The 23,750-nt window shown below is 36.9% G+C and overlaps 1 protein-coding gene and 1 pseudogene across 2 annotated transcripts in view; one reads left to right on the top strand and one right to left on the bottom strand.

Annotated features, from left to right (window-relative positions):
• The first annotated feature begins 824 nt into the window (after positions 1-824).
• LOC140628624 (melanoma-associated antigen B18-like) overlaps positions 825-23,750 on the top strand; it is a 273,856-nt gene continuing 250,930 nt past the window's right edge. For both annotated transcript variants that reach the window (XM_072817985.1, XM_072817984.1), the window contains exons 1-2: positions 825-942; positions 4,299-4,415. The gene's annotated coding sequence lies outside the window, so the exon portion shown is untranslated. The remainder of the gene's footprint in view (positions 943-4,298; positions 4,416-23,750) is intronic.
• On the bottom strand, positions 2,434-2,948 carry LOC140627616 (translationally-controlled tumor protein-like; annotated as a pseudogene).

The following is a 23,750-nucleotide window of genomic DNA, read 5'->3' as shown; positions in this document are numbered from 1 at the left end:
CTCCTGAGTTTTGTTTTGCTTTGTTTACCATTGCTTCTTGCATCCTGTTACTTATTTCTAGGTTTTTGTTGTTACTGTTGGAACACATCTTTTATTAGCTCTTTCAGAATGTGTTCATCAGTGGTAGTGTGTGTGAGTTCTGGTATGTATGAAAATATTTTTATTTTTTTCATTCTTTAATGAGATGTACAATTGTATATTCAAAGTTTGTCTCTTTTTATTTCTTCTGATTGTTGGCTCTCCTCACAGACTTTTTATTTGTAACGTTTCTGACTAGAAGCCTAATGCCAATTTTTAAAATTATTATAAGTAATCTAGCTTTTCCCTCTGTCTTTGGTCTGAAATTATACTCTTTATGTGCCTAGGAATGAGTTTTTAAATCTTGCTTTGCATTGTAGTTTTGGGCCATTTCAATCAAGAATATTGTGAATATATTCAGCTTGGAGAAATCCCTAAGCATTTTATTTTCTTTCTCAATTATTTCTGTGATGTCTTTTTGCAAGTCCTTTTATATGAATATTGAAAATTCTGGATTTATTCTGCAGTCTACTTAACAGTTTCCTATACTTTTAAAGAAGTTATCACTTCTGTATTTTGGGAGGACTCTTAGTCTCATTTTTCAAAGTTGAAATACTATAATAATGTAAAATTCACATTTCTGCATATATTCATTGTATATTAATGCATATTGTTATTTAAGCATCCTTGCATATGAGTGGAGCCATTTGACTCACTCTGGGCATTATATTGGACTACAATTCTAGGCCTGCACTCCTAATTTTTTCTTACTATTCTGCATGCTCTTTCTCTTTATCAGCCATCCAGATACACAGCCACTACATGATTAGAAACTGGATCCCTGAGTCATCGCTTGAAGGAGAGCCTCCTGACCAGGAACATCTCCATTGGACTTTACATGAACGAGAAATTAACATTGACTTGGTAAGTTACTGAGATTTGGGAGTTATTTCCTGAAGCATCTGGTATTCTTTGATGTAGGTAATATATCACAGTAGGTAGTATAATGCTGACATTTGATAATATTAGATACAATTAAAAATTTAACATAATCTTATTTGCATCTTGTTTCATCTTACCCCATGGTTTCAGACTTGACTGTCTTATAAGAATGATGTAGAGTTTGTTTACTTGTTTGTGCCTTTACTGTAATTATCATTGTATAATTCAACACTGAATGCAATTCATTACTCATTGTTAAGTTTTCAATAGCTGCTTTAAAAATGAAGTTTATTGTGTATCTTAGGAATAGATTTTTAAGCTTATATAAAGTTAATATTTCAAGTAAATTTACTCCATTTGAGAATTTGAGTTTTTGCCATATGTACATTTTACATACTTTCTAGAGATTATCTTACAACTTGATGTATTTGTGTGTATTTTTTGAGTTTAAATACATTCTTATTTTAGACAATCTACAGGACATGGTTGGGTTTTTTTCCTTAAAAAACAATGCCTCCACAAATCAAATGAGATACCATCTCACACCATTGAGAATGGCTAAAATTAGCAAGACAGGAAACAACAAATGTTGGAGAGGATATGGAGAAAGGGGAACCCTCTTGCACTGTTGGTGGCAATGCAAACTGATGCGCCACTCTGGAAAACAGTGTGGAGGTTCCTTAAGAATTTAAAAATAGAGCTACCCTATGACCCAGCAATTGCACTACTGGGTATTTACCCCAAAGATACTGATGTAGTGAAATGCCAGGACACCTGCACCCCAACGTTCATAGCAGCAATGTCCACAATAGCCAAACTGTGGAAGGAGCCATGATGTCCTTCAACAGATGAATGGATAAAGAAGATGTGGTATATATGTACAATGGAATATTACTCAGCCATCAGAAAGAACAAATACCCACCATTTGCTTCAACGTGGAGGGAACTGGAGGGTATTATGCTGAGTGAAATAAGTCAATTGGAGAAAGACAATTATCATATGGTTTCACTCATACGTGAAATATAAGAAATATTGAAAAGGATTATAAGGGAAAGGAGGGAAACTGAGTGGGGAAAAATTAGAGAGGGAGACAAACCATGAAAGACTCCTAACTCTGGGAAATAAACAAAGGGTTGCAGAAGGGGAGGTGGGTGGGGGTATGGGGTGACTGGGTGATGGGCATTAGGGAGGGCACAAGATGAGGTGAGCACTGGGTGTTCTACTCTATGTTGGCAAATTGAATTTAAATTAAAATTTTTTTTAAATTACCACAATACGGAATAGATAGAAATTGAAAAAAACAAAAAACAAAACAGAAAACAGTGCCTCCACTCCAAATAAATCAAGGTCAAAATAAATGAAGAGCTCAAGATGACCTCAGTCCCATTCATCAAAATCCTGGTGTTATGTGGCTGAAGAACAGCAGCCAGTTATGACAACAGGTGATACATCCAAAGTAATAGCCAAACTTATTAACATTTTTCCATTTCTAAACCATCCTTAAAAGAAATCCTATAGAAGGTCACACCATCCTCACAGTAGTCTAGCAGAGCAGCCTTCCCATCTGGGTTCGTGTTTTTATCAATAAAGAACTGGTAGTTTTTGCAATTAGTGAGGATGTGCTTGATTTGTTCTGCAGCCCGGGTCATAAAGGGTTTTACTCTTTCTGGCCTCTGTTCTTCAAGTTTGCCTTTGATTGATTTTATGTAACTTTTGACATACTTTTTGGTAGGCTTCTGTTGTGCAGCTGGTTTCTACAGGTGATTGTTCAGGACAGTATACCACTGCTGACTGTGCTTTCTGTACCTTCACCCTCAGAGCCTTCTGTGGGGGCATTTCCCCCAGTAAGCGAGGCATTGGTGTTACCCTCTGTTCTCCTGACCATCCTCTCCCCCACCTCCAGGCACAGCCCCTATGTAATCTCCCAGATCTTATAGATGTTTGACAATACCTCATCCTAGCTGATGAGGTCCTGGGAGATGATCATGATGGTGATTGGAGAAAAAGGATAGTGGTGCTAGCTTAGCAGGAGCCAGGAGCTCTGAGCAAATGTGGTGCAGCCAGAGTGGCACTCGAGGTGTAGGGAGGAGTGGGCAGAAAAAAGCTGCAACCTGATATATTTGATTAACTCTCACCTCTTGAATGGTCTATAGTATGGAATTTCACTCTCCTATAATTTAGAGAGTTAAAGGTGATAAAATGTTTTAAAATACCCAGTATTTACCAAACTGTACTTAATTTAATTTGCATTCAGCATGTTGTAAAATATAAATAGAGCAAAATTTATAACATAAAATATACTAAGTATAGTGATGGATACCAAGGAAATGGTAATGACCAACTCAGTAATAATGGATGATGATAATAATACCTGTATTAGGACAGACAGGTCTTCTAGGGCAATGTTGTAACTGCTCAGTCTCAGTGGCAATGCACTGTTTTATTTCTCACTGAAAGTACACATCTCAAGTAGGGCAAGGAAGAACCCAGTGCCATGTGGTTACTAAGAAACTCAGGCTTGGAAAGAGGCAGATCTTGTCATAATGCTGACTCAACATGGTCTTCCAGGGTTGCCCCAGCAGAGGAAGAGAGAGCTGGGAGGCTGGACAGGGGGTTTTCATTCTCTCTCACTAAGTTACTCCTGTCATTTCAGTTTATATTTGACTGGCTGGAGCTCTTCCTGTAGCCTTGCACATCTCAAGATGGCTGCAAAGTCAGCGTTCCATGAGTCAAAGGAGAGGGGAACCAATTATGAGTGGGCACTAATAATGTGTCTGAAATAGCTACCGTTTCCTGAAAGGTGTACTGTGTACACTATCACATCTAACTTTCAGAGCTACCTTATGTGCTTCCTACTTTTAATACTGTCATTTTACCGATGAGGAAACTGAACCCTAAAGATGTTAAATACTCACCTTAAGTTTGAGTTTATTTATTTCTTTTTTAAACATTTTATTTATTTATTCATGATAGACACACACAGAGAGAGGCAGAGACACAGGCAGAGGGAAGAGCAGGCCCCATGCAGGGAGTCTGACATGGGACTCGATCCTGGGTCTCCGGGATCACACCCTGGGCAGAAGGCAGGCACTTAAACGGCTGAGTCACTCAGGCTGCCCTTAAGTTTGAGTTTAATAAGTGGAAGTTCCAGAACTTAAAACCGTGTCTATATTAGTAGAAGGACCGTACTCATATTTGCTACAGTATTTTACCTCCTCACAGTAAATACTTACCAGTTATGGTAATATCATCCTGACTGGTACATTTCCCAATTACCAGGATCATTTAAGGAAGATTGAAGTGACCAGACTGACTCCCTCTTTTTACCTCTTTCCAGCCCTCATGGTTGGGTCCAGGACCAGAGACCTCAGGTGGAAGCCTTCCTTACGCTGATTATGAGACTAACCCTTGTATTCAGCCAGAGCAGTTCAAAAGAAGACACATCACCAACAAGGTCAGTCCTGTGCCAACTCTGCCCTTCTAAGAATTATTCTTTTGTTCGTGTGTCGAAACCCTGAGCTTCTATTGTAAGTCTGACACAGTATGGTAGAAACAGTATGGCCTTTGCTCACTGTCCAACCTGGGCTTAATTCCAGGCTCCAACACTTACTAGCTGTGTGACCTTAGGAAAATTACCTTCCAGAGATTCTGTATTTTTCATTTGTAAAATGAAGGCAATAATGATAAGTATTATTGTTAAAACTGACATTTCTTGGGCACTTAGATTGCCGCCACTGGGCTAAGTGCTTTAGCATAAATTATCTTGTTTAATCCCTCATTATCCCCCTGAAGTAGGTACTATTATTCTGCATATATTATACACAAGAAATTATGTAATTTTCCCACACTTAACCAGCTAATAACTGACTGAAGATTCAAACCTGGAATTCACTAACTCCAGAACTACAGTCACTGTTTTTAGAAAGTATTTATTTTTGTTAACATTAAAAGAAATTATGTCTATGTTCACTTATTTTTCCCATAATTTTTCCAGTAATTTGATGTTTACTTGTTCAGTTATACACAAGTCATAAACTTAAAACCCTGTCTAGTGTCCCACTCTAGCATCTTGCCTAGTTCCCATGAACATAATCCATGGGTACCTCCATCACCGGTAACACAGACCTTTTTGACTCTTTTTTTCATTGGTTGAAATGTCCAGATATTTCCTGCCTTTGAACATCTCCCTTTCTGAACTTCACTTGCCTGATTATTATAAGCTCCATTGTCTCAGTGTTTTTTTCTGTTATTAAACCTACCTGTCCAAAGAAACATTTACTAAATGCCAGCTAAGAAAGATACTTGTGAATAGGGCATACATCCTACTCTCGGTCAGCCTGCACACTAGTACAGGGGACGAGATGGATGTGGAAATAAGTATAATGCACAGGAGGAAGTAAATTAGGCCTGGAGGCAGGCATAGACATTTGCACAGTGCTCAGAGAAAGGAGAGCAGGAGTCAGCTGACGTCTCCGAGTCTCTAAGATAGGCCAAATACTGTCAGGTCTCATTTACATTTCTCATGACCCGGTGAAGAAGGCATTATGACGATTTCTTTTTCCAAATAAGAAAACCTGGCTACACAATTATGAAGTAATTTGCTGGAGAATGTTGCGCGGCTTGGACACAGTGGTCTGCTGGTCTGAAAAGATCCCTTCTGTTCAGTGGACACGTCTCATCTCCGCGTCCTAGTCCTCTTCCATTCTGACATAGCTCTTCTAGACTTGCCAAGGAATTCCGCCTCTCAATCATTAAGCCTCCTTTTGGATCCTCCTGTACCGATTCCTAATTGGAAAAGAGAGGGAAAAGGCAGTCGAGAGGGGATCACCAAGTTCTTTAGACAGACATGCATCCCTAAGCTTTCTGAACTCCTATTGATACTGAGTATTGCTCAGGACTGGCCCAAGGTAAAACTGCTAAGTAGGGGAAGTCTCCCTAAAGTGGCTCTGATACCTGAATTGGCACCTTTCCTCCCACTGTAAGTGTGTCACAGTGTTTCATTCGTCCCATCTGCATTCCAGGACTCCCATGCCAGCCTGACATAAGGAGAACTTCTTCCTAAATGAGGTTGGCTTCCTGCCCCCATCAGTCACAAGTATGTGATTACCTCCCGACAGTGTTAAGGCAGGCTCGCTCTTAGGGGTTGAGTAGGAAATGGAGGCCTCTTGTCATGGGTTAGCAAGTATCATTTCTGAGCTTTGATGACTGATGATCTGTTCTTTACTCTGTTTGCTTCTCATGCTCTAATTACTATCTTTTTTATGTGTGCTTTTTTGTATGTGTTTTGTATGAATCTTGGACACATTTTGTTCTTCCCCTTAAAGTACTGCACATCTGCAAGTTTTGATCTTTTTTTTTTTTTTTTGGACTTGGGGTGCCTACCTTGTTCCATCTTCCTTTTGAATCCAACTGTAGAGGCCATCGGTTTTAAGATGTTGGTGTCAATGGGTCATCTTCATTTTTTGACAAACCAATCTCTAGGAACATTGGTGCTTCCTAAAAGTAATCATTTCAGATCTTGGGTGTTGAAGCTCTTTCTTACTGTTTTTCAAAGTTCTAAGTGGCAGTATTGATTAAGTTAGAAGTATTTTGAGTATATAGACATATGTATGGATAGGGACACTACAGGAATTTGTGGTGAACTTTGTCATCACTCTGCATGGGATCAGATCCTGGCCCTAGTATTTGATAGTGCCTGGTCTTAGGAAAGTTACTTAACTGCACTATTGTCTGTTTTCCTTACTCAGTGAACAAGAATATCAACACAATGGTAGTGGTATTTATCTTAGAGCTTTCCTTCCTTTCAGGGGTTAAGGATTAAATGAAATTGTGGATATAAATCCCTTGATTTAGAATGTGGCATATGTAAGCACTAGATTTTGGGTATAAAGGAATAGGTACTTTTCTTTAAAATATTGTTCAATTAGGCTTCAGTAGGAATTGTACTTAAAACTCTCAGATGTCAATTTTATTTTTAAGTAACATTTGGAGAGGTAACTTCAGGAGAAAGAGACAGGGAGCTTAGCTTAGATACCAAGATACTTCTGAGGGTTCTTTGAAAGGATTACTCGGTTTGTACAATGCAGTGGTTTATCTAAAAGCACAGAGATGTTTCAAAATATTTGTAGTTTAGTCTAAATTAAAAAGTAAGATACTACCATCTCTTCTCTTTTGAAATTTCAAAAGCTTAAGGAAATTTCAACGTAGAGAAAAGGAGTAGAGAGGAATAAGAGAACAAAGTGAGGTTTAAAGAGCTGTTGTTTTTACTTGAGATTTAAACAGTGGTAGAAAACAGAACCGCTTTTTCTATAAGCAAGAAACTGGGATAAGAATGATGAGGTCATTGCACATTTAAAGTGGTAAGAGTAAGGATCCCTGTGTGGCGCAGCGGTTTAGCGCCTGCCTTTGGCCTAGGGTGTGATCCTGGAGACCCGGGATCGAATCCCACGTTGGGCTCCCAATGCATGGACCCTGCTTCTCCCTCTGCCTATGTCTCTGCCTCTCTTTCTCTCTCTCTCTCTGTGACTATCATAAATAAATAAAAATTAAAAAAAAATTTTTTTAAAAAGTGGTAAGAGTATTTAAAAATATTCAATTGTCTATCAGAAAAGAAAGTGGGGTTGTTGTTTTTTTTAAGGATCTCACTGTGAAAACAGATACATTTCTATGTATGAAGAGATTGTGCCAAATATTTGGATTTAAATTTAAAAAAAAACTGAATGTGGATGTACACAGAGAATTAAAGGTGATGAATTTAAGTTTATTTTTTCTGGTGATGTGTGTCTGCTAGAACTTGAACCAGAAGTGCTTTCATTTAGATGTTTGTATGATAAAGACCCATAAAACTGTAAAACTTTGCTATAGCTGTCAGAGATCACAGTTGAATGCAATTCAAATTATGAGCTCATTGAAAGCACCTTAAAATGTCAGTAAACTCATTTCTTGAGCTGTTGGCTATCTGTTGGTGAAGATAGCAATAGGCTCCCAATCTTATGGTGTATGCTTCTCAGTTCAATTACTATGATGTGGTCAGAAATATTGCCTGTACTTTGGTGATGAGGTATTTTTGAAATGAGAATTAACATTCTCACTCGACACTTGGTATAATTTCACTCCTGACTGTCACTTTTAATGGTTTTCTGCCTTTTTAAATTCTGTGTAGTGCAGGAAAATTCTGGGTGAGTCATATCAAGTTGCTAAAAGTGGTTGTCTGGCATGGGGTGAGAAATAGGTTAGAGTTAGGTCCCATTAAATTTTTACTTAGTATGTTTTTTTAAATGGTGAGCTTTTAAGTGATTTTTTTTATTACTTGGGTTTCCCCCCATGTTTCCATTTTGAAAATGTACTTACAGATTAATAAGGATGTATGACCTAGCGATTTCATTTCTAATTATATTCTTCTATATTCACCAAAAGATATACATTATAGTGTTCTTAGCATCACTACTTGTAATAGCCCCAAACTGAAACCATTCAGATTTCCAAAAGAGAAGCCAATAAATACAGTGATAAATATATGTGTGTGTGTGTGTGTGTACACACACACATTCATTCTATATATCCATCCATCCTCATAATGGAGTACTATATAGCAATGAAAATGAACAATCTATAATTCTGCAGTCATATGGATGAATACTACAAACATACTATTTAAGAAGCTAGTAACAAAGGAGTCCATACCATGTGATTCTATTATATAACATGCAATATCTTGGAAAAACTTATCTATTCTGTTAGAGAAAGGTTAGTTAATCATGGAAGTAGAATGACTGGCAGGGAGAATAAGAAGCTTCTGGGTTGTAATACTGTTTCTTAATCTGGATGTTGGTTATATAGTTGTTTACTTGGTGAAGATTTGTTGAGATGGAAAGTTAGGAAATAATGTCCTTTTATGTATTTAAATCTACTTCATTCACAAACTCTAAAATGCAAAAAGTTCTTTCATTACCAACTTGACAGGTTTTTAAAAAAATATTTTATTTGTTTATTATTATTTATTCATGAGAGACACACAGAGAGAGAGAGGCAGGGACACAGGCAGAGAGAGAAGCAGGCTTCAAATAAATAAATAGATAAATAAATAAAAGAAATAAAAGAAAAGAAAAAAGAAAAGAAAAGAAGAAGCAGGCTTCATGCAGGGAGCCCAGTGTAGGACTCGATCCAGGGACTCCAGGATCAGGTCCTGGGCCCAAGGCAGGCGCTCAACCATTGAGCCACCTGGACATCCCCAACTTGACAGTTTTTGATGTCCTAAAACATTATGAAGAACTGGGTAAGGGAAAACAGAACAAATTTCAGCCTTAAGATCTGAAAAGGCTTTGACTTTGATGGTGCCTTCCACATTATAGTTGCTGAATAAATGTGTGTTGATGGACCGATGTGCTTTATTCTGTTGTGATTATTTTAGAACATAATGTTAACACTTCATGATAAATATTCACAATAAAACTAGGTATGACAAATCATACTTTATAAAACTCCTTAAAGGTTTTCCCCTGGAGTACTCAGTAGCACCTAATGTATCTTTCTTAAAAACATGGAAAGCTGATAATGCCTGTTAAAGTGCACATATTCAATTTCAAAGGACATTGCTAACTCCCTTCTTTATCTCTATTAGTAATTTCTATCTGGCTTCTATCCTCCACTTAAATGGTGTTCATTGAATTTACCAAGGACAGGAATTTGTTTTATCATTATGATGATGCATTGCCCTAACAGATTGGTAGGTCACTGTTATTGTTGTTGTTTTATCACAAAGAAGATATATTTTATACTGATTGAAAAATTTACTTAGGAATATATTACTTATAGCAAGTGGATAGTCTTTGTTACATTGGCATGGAGAGGCTTATTTGAAGTGCTACTTATTATTATTAATCACCAAAAATATTTAAAGATTCTTTTTAAACAAATGGATCATTTTCTGAATGAGGCCTGGGAATAAAAATACTATGCCATACATACAGAAATTTAAAATTTTGAGAGGTGCTTGGGTGGCTCAGTTGGTTGAGTGTCCAACTCCTGATTTTGGCTCAGGTCATGATCTCAGGGTCATGGGATCAAGCCCTGAGTTGGGCTCTGCATTCAGCAGTGTGGGAGTGGGTGTGGGGTGGTCTGATTGAGATTTTCTCCCTCTCCCTCTACCCCTCCTGTTCATGCACTCTCTCTCTTTTAAATAAATAAATGAATATTTTTTAAAAGAAATTTTTAAAGCTTTTAAGTTTATATATAAATAAAGCACTCTGATCATTAGAATACAATTTATCAGCTTTCAATTTAAGAATGATTTTTTTTTTTTTTTGTAATCTGTACTAGACTCTTCGTAGACTCATTCTTGGATTAGATGACATCAAAGTCTCATAATTATGAAATGGCTTTGTTTGGTATTCTTTGTGGCTAATGGTAGTAATCTATTTTATATTAAGAATCTAATTTGGGACACCTGGGTGGCTCAGTGGCTGAGCATCTGCCTTCAGCTCAGGGTGTGATCCTGGGATCCTGGGATCAAGTCTCACATCAGGCTCCCCACAGGGAGTCTGCTTCTCCCTCTACCTGTGTCTCTGCCTCTCTGTGTGTGTCTCATGAATGAATGAATGAATGAATGAACAAATCTTAAAAAAAAAAAAAAAGATTCTGACTCATATGGGGGCTCAGTCAGTAGAACAGGCAACTCCAGATCTCAGGGTTGTGAATTCAAGTCCCACATTGGTGTAAAGATTATTTAAAAATAAAATCACAAAAAGAGAAAATAACTCAAATGTAAATATTTAATGCCCAATTAAACCTTATCTTCATATGAGGGTTAACTGGTAGGGTTGTTTTTCTCATATAGGCCAAGTACATATGTTTACTGAATGCTGTGTTTTCAAGCCTTACTTCAGCATTGCATAGCAATTTAAAAATATTTTTTCTGCCATATTTTGTTTACATTCACATCTATTTCATATATTTTGTTCAAATCTACTTGTGTGACCTTTTTGAACGCCTTCTATTTACTTGAGTTGTGGGGGAGGGGCTCAACATTTCCTCCTCTTTCACAGAACTCTAACTCTGTCTCCCATTCCCTGACAATGACCTCTCCAATAAGGATTTATATGCCCTTTCCAGATACAGCCCCAGTGAAGTCTTGAGCCTGTTCTGTTTTATTAGCATGTCTTCTGTACTGATCCCAGGTGGCTCTCTAAGTCTTTGTTGAGGGAAGCTCTGGAGGGATGAACTAGGTTTAAAAATCTAGTTGCATTTTAAAGACATGAAGCACCAGCATCTGAAAAAACACACCAGGGAAAGCAGAATAAATGAGGGATGCAAAGAAGTAAAAGTTACAGAGGTTGAGACTTGAGACTTGGGCTATTGGGGTTTTTGAATGCAAACCTAGAGGTATTGGATCCCAGAAGATTTGGGAGATGTTGCAGAAAGGAATGAAGAAAAATGAATTTGAAACAATTTATGACTGATTATTGTTTGTTGAAAGTACAGTCTAAGTTGATAAGGATATGAGAAAGAGAAGTGGCTTTGAATTATGTAAAATTTAGATTTTAAAAAGCAAACACCCTACTATACTTAGTAATACAAATTAAGTTCATTAGGTTTGATAGGGAAGCTGGGGTGTTTTTCAGTACACCAAGAATCAGAAAACATTAAATACATTGGATACCCTTATCCTGGTCTTCATCACATCATCTAATATACCATGCAGATGTCATGCAATTTTTAATTATTAGAGGATCTCTAAATTAGATAGAGACTAGCTCCTCATGTTAAGTATTATAATGATTATTAAAATCATCCCTAAGTATTTGGAAACGTCACTTTAGAATTTAACCTGCTCCAACCTGTCTTGCATCTTGTCCATCAAGTCATTCAATATAAAACTTCCTTAATATTTGGGGATCCCTGGGTGGCGCAGCGGTTTGGCGCCTGCCTTTGGCCCAGGGCGTGATCCTGGAGACCCGGGATCGAATCCCATGTCGGGCTCCCGGTGCATGGAGCCTGCTTCTCCCTCTGCCTGTGTCTCTGCGCCTCTCTCTCTCTCTCTGTGACTATCATAAATAAATAAAAAAAATTAAAAAAAAAAAAAAACAAAAAAAACTTCCTTAATATTTGGTCTTCTCTTAGAACACACCCATGTGGGATTTTTATCATAATTTATGAATGGTTCTTACAATGATCTGCATCTTTTTTTTTTAAAGATTTTATTCATTCATGAGAGACAGAGAGAGAGAGAGAGAGAGAGAGAGAAAGAGAGAGACACAGGCAGAGGGAGAAGCAGGCTCCATGCAGGAACCCTGATGTGGGACTCGATCCCGGGTCTTCAGGATCATGACCTGGGCCAAAGGCAGCACTAAACCGCTGAGCCACCCAGGCTGCCCCAATGATCTGCATCTTAATGCTTGTTTTCTACTACTGTTGGGGAAATCAAGGTAATTTCTTTTTCCAGACCCAATATGCTCCCAAGAAAGTGGCACATTTTCAAGCTCTCCCCTCAGTAAGAATGGTTTTAAATGGTTTTACTCTCTTGCTCTCAAAAAAAAAAAAAAAAAGAAAAAGAAAAAGAAAAAAAGAAAAGAAAAGAAAAAAGAAAAAGAAGTGGGGGGATGCACCTTGAGTGGCTTAGTTGGTTAATCATCTGATTCTTGATTATGGATCTGGTCATGATCTCAGGGTTTGTGAGATTGAGCCCTGCATCAGAATCCATGCTGGACATGGAGACTGCTTGGGATTCTCTCTCTCCTTCTCCCTCTGCCCCTCTCCCACTCACTCATTCACTCTCTCTCTCTCTCTTTAAAAAAAAGAAAAGTGATTTTAGTCACATGGAAATTATGGTCACAATGCTTGGTAAAAATCAAACAATAATAATGATAGTACTCATAATGAAATTGAAATCTTTTGTATTTGAATTTAAACTTATATTTTCCCTATGCTTTTGTTGAAAAATTATGTTTTGGCATTTCCAGGAATTCTGATATAATAGTGACTCACCATTTTGTTAAATAGCTGACCTTTCTCCAAGTATTAAAAAGTGTAGGCATTCAAAACCAAGGGGCTAGCATTTACTTTGACATCTTGGCATTTTTAATCTTCTGTAATATTACATTTTCAAGTTAATTTTAATCTAGCAGATTTTGACATGCAATAAAATATTTAAGCATTTCCTTTTGTTGAAGTCGGAAAGTACAATACACTGTTTAAACATAATCTTCACGAAATTTTGCAGATGTGCATATTCTCTCAACTAGATTTTAAAATTATCTCTGCTGCTGGATGAATTTATTAATAGAGTACAAACTTTTTCATATCACATGATTATAGCCAAAACTTTTGGGCTATTTGAAGAAGTTGTTAAAATGAAGAATAATACGTACAAAACATAACCTTTAATTTTTTTTTACTTCAACAATAAGAGATGTGTATCTATTTGCCAACCTTTCTTCGAGTTTAATCCCTTTACGTGAAATTTACCTTTGCTTTTTTTCCAATAAACTACAACCGTTTTGTTTACGTGATAATAAAGCAAGATGCTAAAGACACTCGTGAAACAAGCTGAATACAGAATCCTCTTAAGAGGTTGTTTTACAAAAAAAAAAAAAAAGAGGTTGTTTTACCATGTTTTGCACCTCTACATCACTATTTTTTGCTTTTGTTTACTTCTCAGAGCCCTCAGTGTTTTTATATTTTGTTCAAGGATCTTGTAATCAGTTTGAGAGATGGGCTGCAGTGGATTTATACTTCTATAGTGTAAATGACCTTGCCATCATTTTTTTTTTCACTTTTAATTTTAATATGAATTCAAAAATAAAAGATACAAAAGTAGGGGCACCTGGGTGGCTCAGTGGTTGAGTGTTTGCCTTTGGCTCGGGTTGTGATCCTGGGGTCCTGGGATCGAGTCCCACATCAGGCTCCCCACAGGGAGCCTGCTTCTCCCTGTGCCTGTGTCTCTGCCTCTCTCTCTGTCTCTCATGAATAAATAAATAAATTCTTTAAAATAAGAAAAAGGTACAAAAATAGTACACGTTGTCCATAAGTCTTACCAGATTCACCAATTGTTTATATATTATTTTGCCCTTTTACTCTATCATTCTCTCAGTTCGTATATATGTGTGTGTGTGTGTGTGTGTGTGTGTGTGTGTGTGTGTGTGTTTTCTGAACTTTGTTAAAGTGCTTCTCTGCCAGAATTGGCCAAACATAAAATAATTGTATTGTTCTTTGTAAGTCATAAGTAATTTATGGAGTGATGCATTAAAGCTATTGAAATATCCTCTCTCATCAGATTTTTACCCATTAATTTTTACCCCTTAGTTCCTTTGATGACATTCTAACTGCATCACTCCTTTTCCATCTGTTAGTTGGTGTTTTACTACAAAGAGGGGCTCTTCCTTCTCCTCCATTTATGTATTTACCCATTTATATTAATTTGGAAACATGGATTCTTATTCAGTGGGCTGTAATCTCATATTATTTATTTTGATGTTCAAACTTACCCATATTTGGCCTGTATGAGTCCCTTCTGGCTGGCTCTTTTGTGTTTTGATGTGTTGTCATGACTCTTCAAGTACTTAATTGTTTCTGGCACAGTCTCAGGGCAGGTGTCAGCCATTTTGCTAAGGAGTCAGATTTCCTTATTGTGGAGAATGGTATTGAGAAAGTAAGATCCAGATGCTAGGTATGTCCTGTTGGGGAAAATGTTGTCTGTCAGTGGGCTAACAAAGAAACATGCAGGCATACATGTGCACACACACACTTACATTTATTTGCCTGAGTACTCCAATTTCCACACTAGAGAGTTTATTCTAGTCTTCTCTTTCCATCTTTCTAACTCTGTTCTCCAGCAGTGAACAAACTTGCACCTGCTATTTCTGGTATATTTACTTGTTCACCCCTTGGATTTAAAATGAGTTTCAGAATTGCTAACCCATGACACTACAAAAAGAAAACCTACCAGCTAAAGTTTAATATTTGTTTATATTTCTTTGAGGCAGTATTTATGGACAGTGAAATGCTCAGTTATGAGGGGTACAGTTTGTTAAATTTTTGATGAACGTATACAATTCTGTAATGATTACCCTATTCAGAAAATAGGATATTTCCACAATCCCAGAAAGGTTCCTCCTGCCCACTTAAAGCCAATCCATACGCCTCATTGGCACCCTCTTTTTGAATTATATCACCACATACTACTTTTACTTGTTCTTTGAACATCATAGAAATGGAGTAATTTAGAATATATTCTGTTGTGTCTGCCTTATTTTACTCAACATTTCATCTCAACTGTTCTTTAGATTCGTTAGTAGTATTATATATCCCTAGTTCAGTATTTTTTAAAATATGTAGCTGCATTTCATAGATATACCATAATTTATTTTTCTTGTGGATGGATATTTGGGTTGTGTCTGATTTTTAGCTATTGTGGAGAAGTAGCTATAGACATTGTTGGGCAAATATTTTGGTCAATATGTGTTTTCTCTTGGATAAATATCTAGTGTACATCTGAGTCAGAGTAGGAATATGCTTAACTTTATAAGAAAATATTAAAATATTTTGCATTGTAGTTATACTGTTTTATGCTGTTACCAGCAAGGTATGAGAGCTCCATTTACACCTCATACTTTCCAACATTTGGTGTTTTAATTTTTGTTTTCTTTAGCCATCCTAGAGTTTGTGAAATGATAGCACATTATATTTTTAGTTTGAATTTCCCTGAAGAAAAATGATGTTGAGCTCTCGACCTGTAGGTATTTAAAAGTAAGTTGATAATTCCCAAAATACCTGTGACTTCTCTAGATAGATTATTTTTATTTCTAATTTCATTCCATTGTGGTCAGAGCACATACTTCCTAAGATTTTAGTCTTTTGAAAGTGTGATTTGTATTAATCTGTGTTCTTTTCCATGTACTCTTGAATGAATATGTGTCTACAGTTTGGGGGGTATAACGTTCATATATTCTACTTAAGTTGATTGATTATGTTATACAAATATTCCATGTATTTTTTAATTATCTTGAAGTCTACATTGTCTTATAGTAATGCAGCCATACCAGGTTTCTTATAACCATCATTTTCATAGCATAGCATTTTTCCCCACTTCTTGCCTTAATAGCATAGGCAGCCTATTTTTAATGATTTCATTTTGCTTACAGTAATGACAAGGGAACTTTATCTAGAATTTTGATATTTAGTTTTATTTCTTTTGCTCTTTTAGTGGTTGATCTAGAGATCACAACATATATCTTTAAGGTATCATGGGAAAAATTCAAATAATATTTTACCATTTCACAAAAAGCATAAGGAACTTATACCTTGTCACTCCGTTTTGCACCTACTTCTTGTTTTGTTTTTGTTGTCTTATATTTCTCTCTAACAGTTCTGGGAAACTCACAATTGCTTTTTTATATTTTGATTGAAACAGTCATAAGTCTATTAAATAAGTTCAAGAAAATAAAACACATAACACGAAACAATTGTCTTTTATGTTTGCCCCAATACTGACATCCTCTGATGCTCTTCATTTCATCCTCCACATTGGAATATTTATTGTACAGTTTCTCTTTAGGCTGTAGAAATTTTTTAAGCATTTTTTTTCTAATTCAGGTCTGTTTTTTTTTTTTTTTTTAAATGCCTTTATTTCAGCTTCATTTTGAAGGTTCTGGTCACTGGATATAGAATTCGGGTTTTAAAGGGTTTTTTTCAACAATTTAAATATGACATCTAGTCTCCTTTGATAGAACTTAGGCATCATTCATATTAATTGTTTCCCTGTATGTAATGTGTTGGGGTTTTTTTTGTTTGTTTTTGTTCTTGTTTTTGTTTTTGTCAGCTTTAAAATGTTCTGCTTTTGTTTGGCTTTCAGAAGTTCGACTATGATGTCTCTAGGCATGTTTTCTTTGTTTTATCCTGTTTTGGGTTTTCTGGGCTGCTTAAGTCTGTAAGTACTTCTTATCCAATTTGCAAAAAAATTGGCCTTTTTTTTTTTTTCCAGATTTTTTTCTCCATCGTTCTCTCTATTCTTTTCTAGATACCAATTACTTATATCTTCGACTACTTAATATTGCCCCACAGGTCACAGAGCCTCTATTTTAGTTTTTCAATTTGTATTTTTTTCCTCTTCTCCTGATGAGTTAACTGCTACTGATCTAACTTCAAGTTTACTGAAAATTTTTTGTCCTTTCCCTATCTATCTCCTCTTGTACTTATCCCCTGGATTTTTCCTTTCAGACAGTGTTCTTTTTATTTCTAGACTTTCTAAGTGGTCCTTTTTAAAAGAGCTTCCATTTCTCTCCTGACATTTCCCTTCATTGTACCCATTATGACCAAAGCTTTTCTTTAAATATTTGAATATATTTCTAAAATTGAATCTTTGCTTGCTAATTCCACTGAGTCATTTCAGGATTGATTCCTGTTAACTTCTTCTCTTCTTGACCACGAGTCACATGTCACTATTTGAGATCTAATAAATTTTGATTCTCTAGTAGACATTTGGGGTTAGGTGTTTTTAGAGACACTAGGTTCTGCTTTCTTCCTCTGAGCAGTGTTGACTCTGTTTAGCAGGCAGGTAACTTTGTTGGACTCAAACTCTGTCTTCCCTGAAATGGGTGGCAGCTGAAATCTCTGCTGTTATGCCAGTCTTCCATATGTTGCACCTGGAGTCTTCCTTGCCCAGGGCAGAGTCTGAAGGTCAGCCAAGTGTGCAAGTGGCATTTCTATGCAGATTTTGGAATTCCCTTGTCTTTGGTTTTTCCTTTTCTGGAAATTCCCTCCTTAATTTCCAGCTACTCACTCAGCCTAAAACTTTATCTCGGACTCTTCAAGCCAGTAAGACTATTCGGCGTTGTGAAGACTGAAAAGTGGCCTGGAGTGGAAAGGTGTTTAATTCTTCACAAACTTACTTCAAAACTCAAATTACCTTCACTTTCTGCCCACTTTGTACTTACTTTCCCTATGAGTCTTAAAAAGGAAAGATTCACAATGCCAATGAATAACAGAAGCCTTGATATTAGAATCTATTAAAAATGTAGTAATCAAAGTTTGTGATAAAGCTTTTATGACATTGAGAATGATATCTGAATTTAGAAAAATCAAAATATGAATTACTTGTGGTGGTAAATCAGAGGCTATCATTACAGGTGAAATTTTAGGTTAGACAAAAGCCAAAATTAGTATTTTCTATTTATTTTTAATGATAGAAATTATTATGTCCAAGAAATTACTACCTGTGAATGTGCTTTGCACTGCCACATGGACTTACATGGTAATATGTTCCAGTTGTACTGATTTAACTATTAAATTAACAAAACAAAGTCAATCGGAGAAGGACAAACATTATATGTTCTCATTCATTTGGGGAATATAAATAATAGTGAAAGGGAATATAAGGGAAGGGAGAAGAAATGTGTGGGAAATATCAGAAAGGGAGACAGAACATAAAGACTCCTAACTCTGGGAAACGAACTAGGGGTGGTGGAAGGGGAGGAGGGCGGGGGGTGGGGGTGAATGGGTGACGGGCACTGAGGGGGGCACTTGACGGGATGAGCACTGGGAATTATTCTGTATGTTGGCAAAGTGAACACCAATAAAAAATAAATTTATTATAAAAAAATAAATTAATTAACAAAACAAAGGTAATCTTTATCATTCTTTTCGACTGTTTCTACTGAATGTAAACTGTGCATAATCTCTAAAACTCATCTGTGTTACTTACTGTGTCTAAACAAAGACACAGCAAATTGCACTTATTCAACTACGTTGTTTACATCTGATTCAAAATGATTTGTAAAGTCGTACAAGGCATCCATCAATAACGGAAAGCTCAGAGATTCGTGGTTCTCACTGTGGGGTTTTAAAAAACATATTTTGTTCTTTTAATTGACATGGGTGGAAGAAGAAGCATTCAGATTTATTCATTACTTATTTATTGCATATCTGAGAGGCATTTGAAAACTTCCCATGGAGGATGCGTGGATCATGACCTGAACCAAAGGCAGATGCTCAACCACTGAGCCACCCAGGTGCCCTTGATTTCTCTTTCTGCTACTTTATTATTGGTGTATAGAAATATAACATAAGATCATACATTTAAAAACCCAAAAGGACCTATAGAAATGTTAGCTCTTGCTACTCTTCAGTGAGCATGCCCATATTCTTTCATTCCTAGTGGAGTGTTCAAAAGAATCACAATGGGGGGGGGGTGCACCTGGGTGACTCAGTGGTTGAGCATCTGCCTTTGGCTCAGGTCGTGATCCTGAGGTCCTGGGATCGAGTCCTGTATCAGGCTCCCCACAGGCAGCCTGCTTCTCCCTCTGCCTATGTCTCTGCCTGTCTCTCTGTGTCACTCATGAATAAATAAATAAAATCTTAAAAAAAAAAAAAAAAAAACTTCCCATGGTGTTTAACCTCAGAGCAGTTACCTTTTATTTTTTCTAATTAGATTGAATGCCAATTCTTAGCTGGTAAATTTTTAAAAAATTAGCAAGATGAAATTTGTGGCTCAGATGTTAGTTGTATGAAGTCAGATAACCATTTACTCAAACAGTTATTGGAATTATTTAGCCTTGTAAATATTGTGTATTAGTCAGCAGATGGCATGCATTGTACATTAAGTATTCCACCGTGTTATGGCATGTACTTTAGAACAGAAAGCATCTGGTTTTCTCAGAAAGACACATTATCCCCTCATTTGCAGTTTAGTGTTAATTTGTGAACTATTTAGTGATTGTCAAAGAAGGTGATATTTCATCTTCATTTAGTTTGTGTAGCAGATTCAATCAAGAATAAGATGGGGTGAAAATACATTCAGCAATTCCTTAGCAAGCTTCAGCATATCAAAAAAACAACCCTGAGGAATTGTTTTCCTGCTTCGGCTGGGGGCTTGCACAGGTGGACAGAAGCCTTTTGGATGCAGTTTCTGAGTGCCCTCCATGGTTTTCAGGAATATCAAAACCATTTCCTGTTGTATATGAATAAGTGCAGAAATCCAAAATCCAAGAAGCAAGGAAATCCACAAACGAGGGCAGTTAAATATACTTCTGAGTCATCTATTTAAGATAACACTGTAATAGCCTAATTGGAAAATCTCCTTATGTATAAAACCAGGCACGTGTTCACAGGCTACCCTTTGCGTGGTTTCAAAGGAGAGGTTGGTTGGCGGGCAGTGCTCTAACCTAACATAACCTATTTCTTGTCCAACTGATAGCCATCTGTCAGCCTGGCCTGATGCCTATTCCCAAGGTAGTGGGTCACTCTTGACAGGGCCCAAGTTGTGGCTGTCAAGGTCCTCTCCAGGGAGCTGAGTCACACAATAGATGAGAGACTGAACACAGAAACAGAAATGCAAACTGCATCCACCTCAGCAGTCAAAATGGAGAGGGTAGCTATTTGTTTCCCTTCATACCAGAGGTGTTTTTTTTTTTTTCTTTTAATCTGTTAACCATAGAATGACTCTCTTAGGCTGAGACTAATGCCCTTTTAACCATAAACTTTAAGGCCAGTTGTATCTGAGGGGAAGCAGAAAAACTAAGTTCTGTAATAATATTAAACTCCCTTTTTCCTAAATATCGAGATGAATTAAATAGCCTTTGAAGAGTAAATAAACAAATCCCTGTCAAAAAAACAAACAAAAAACCTTAACACTTTTGCTTTATATTTAGAGAACTAAATTGATAAATATTTCCTTGAAGAAATAGCAAAATATATATGCAAATTATATTTAGATATATATATTGTAGTTATTGCATGTCTTACCAGTTTAGATCTGTGTTTCATTTGAAGGAGTGTTTCCAGTTTCAAAGAAGGGTAAAATATCTCAAATTAAAAGAACAAAAACAAAAAAACATTACTTTGGTGGTAAAAGATTTTGGGGTTTGATTTATTTAGTGTCTGTGTTTAGAGTTACAAGTGATCAAGGACATTAATGAAAATGTTGTGTGTTCAGTTTGATTGATGCTCTTCAGAAACACTTTAGAAATGTTAAATGCTCAGCCAAGAAGAAAAGATCCTTGATTTTCTTGTGTAGGTAGGAGCTGGGTATGGATGTGGGAGTTCTGAGTGGGATTGCCTTCTAGCTGCTGGCTTCCAAAGATGCTAAAAGGAGCACAGTGGTGGTTGTTACTGATGGATGAGTGCATTTTGCTGTCCAGTGCTTTCTCATATGGACTGCTAGGAGTATTTTTGTTGGGATTGGTGTTCCCGTTATCTATTTCTTAAGGAAAACCAGGGAATAACTGGGGAATATACTGGGGTGGGGGTGGCGAGGAGATACATATGAACCGGGTAAAACTAGCTGTTCAGTGTACCTGAGAGACTTGGGGAGAAATGTGTTTTGTTAAATGAGCTCTCTACTTGAGGGTTATGCTCAGGGTCTTTCTTTGTCATTTGGCTTGCATTCCAAGTTTCCTCTGGCCTAAGGCAGCACCGATGTGGTAGCTTTAGAAGAAATTATGTACCTATTTTGAAGGAATTTGTCCCATATAGATGTCTTGAAGTTATTGGCTGCTTCAGGAAAACCTGTTTCCATTGGCAAATAAACTGACATGGTGGGGGCAGGGGGAGAAAAAAGGTCACCAATTACCTTTCAAAGTGACAGGAAATGGATGCCACGAGTGCTGTGAGTCTGTTTTACTGTCATGACAGGAGATCTAAGAGTAAGAATGTCACTCCTGCCTAGTATATGCAGGTGACCTGCAGCCACAGGCAGGTCATTATACCTGTAGGTGCCAGATACTCCAGGATTTGGCATCAGGCCTGGGTTATGCTCAGAAGCCAGCTGGCTGAGCATTAGGGAAAACCAGGAAGACTTCACCTAATTGGGGGTAAAAATATGGCTGTGTAAAAGATGCATAAGAAAGCAGCATGTCTTTTTATAACTAAATATAATAATGATTTTGAATAAGAGAATATACAAATATCAAACACATGAACTCACTCTTCATTTCTCAAATTCTCCCCTATCTCGGCCTGCCTCAGAACCACCCCACCGCCCCCCTTCCGCTCAGCAAAGGCACTAGGCAGCATGTAATCATGTCACTCTGTCACCAAGTCTCCTTCTCAATGAAATTCAGGTGTCGAAACAGAAAGGAGTGATGGCAGATTTTTCCCTTCTTTCAGCAGAAAGCCAAGGAAATGCTTCCAGAGAGATGAAAACTACACTTTTGTGTCATCACAAATCATCTGTATAACACCTGGTGCACAAATATTACGCCTCTTTGTGTCAGCTGTTTATGGCTTAGGTTAGGACAGGAATACATTTTCTGTGTCAATACTTGATTAGGTGAAAAATTCCCTGCAAGTGGAAGCTGAGTTACTTGTCAAGAAATGGGTTGTATTGAAAACAGAACAGAAGCTCTTGTGAGATAATGAATGTTATTTGTTTGAGAAAAATCACTATTTCGCAACAAAATAATATCAACAGACTTGAAGCTTATATGTAAATATGTTTTCCAAAAACTTCAAGTGTTTTAAATAATCATTTAGGCAACGTGCCTACAACAAATGCAGGTCAAGAAATACCCTTACTAGTGGGCAAAAATATAAGCATTAAAATGAGAGTTTCTTCTTACGGCTTTCTTGCCATGTGCCATCCGTTTTTACATTCTATGAAAATCCTCTCTGATCCTATCACAATCATGCAAGTTACTCCCATTTTACAGATGATTAACCCGAAGGAAAAACCTGATTCAAATTTCGGAATTTCTCATTCAAAACCAGATACTATCTTGAGTATGAAAACCAGATACCATTCATCCACATTTAAGTCGGTCTTTTACATGTATCCTTTGCCAGTATCCTAAATCGAGTTTCTGTACGTGTGTTTTAAAATCTGAGTTCACTGTGCAGTTTTGATTTTTCCATCTCTGTGATCAGTGTCATTGCTTAATTTACTGCTAGAGCTGATAAAATATCTGCCAGTACATCTGCTGGAGTGTTGCCACTGGGATGAACGGTGGGGTTTGAGGGGGGCGTTGTTCTTTTTAAAGATTTTATTTATTTATTTGAGAGACACTGAGTAAGAGAGAGAGCATGAGAAGAGGGAGGGTCAGAGGGAGAAGCAGACTCCCTGCTGAGCAGGGAGCCCAATGTGGGACTTGATCCTGGAACCATGGGATCATGACCTGAGCTGAAGGCAGACACTTAACCAACTGAACCACCCAGGCGCCCCAAGCTGGTGTTTTTTTTCTAACTGGCCTGAAAAATATATTGTTTACTTTACTATGGAACCTTAGGGCAGTGGAGTCAGTTTATTCACATAAATAAAGTCACTATACTGAGTTCTGCATTTGGTCTTAAGAAGGCTAGGGAATGTCATCTTGACAATAAGGGAATTTGTACTGATGGGTGACAGTCTTCAAAATACTGAGACTTTTACTGATATTTTTTATTAAAAAAAAAAAAGAGAGGTCACTAGAGCTCTGAATACCATAGATTCCCATCACATTTTTCAAAACTTTGCCTGCCAGGCTGACATCTTTTAAAATAGAGCAAAATCCATATCAGAACATCTACACTGTGAAAGGATATAGCACAGAAGATCCGGGGCATGTTAAGGAATGAGTATTAAAAACCTTTTTTAAAGAAGTTACTATTGACATATAGCAGATATACTGTTAAATTAGTTTCAGATGTACAGTGTAGTGATCTGACATTTCTATACCATACTCAGTGCTCACCCTAAGTATAGTCATCATCTGTCATCATACATTATTACAAGATTATTGATTATATTCTGTATGTGGTATTTTCATCTCTGTGACTTACTTATTTCATAACTAGAAGATTATACCTCTTCATTCTCTTCATCTAT

Source organism: Canis lupus, chromosome X, assembly GCF_048164855.1.
Source record: "Canis lupus baileyi chromosome X, mCanLup2.hap1, whole genome shotgun sequence".
Classification (NCBI taxonomy): Eukaryota; Metazoa; Chordata; class Mammalia; order Carnivora; family Canidae; genus Canis; species Canis lupus.
This window is presented reverse-complemented; position numbering and strand designations above follow the sequence as displayed.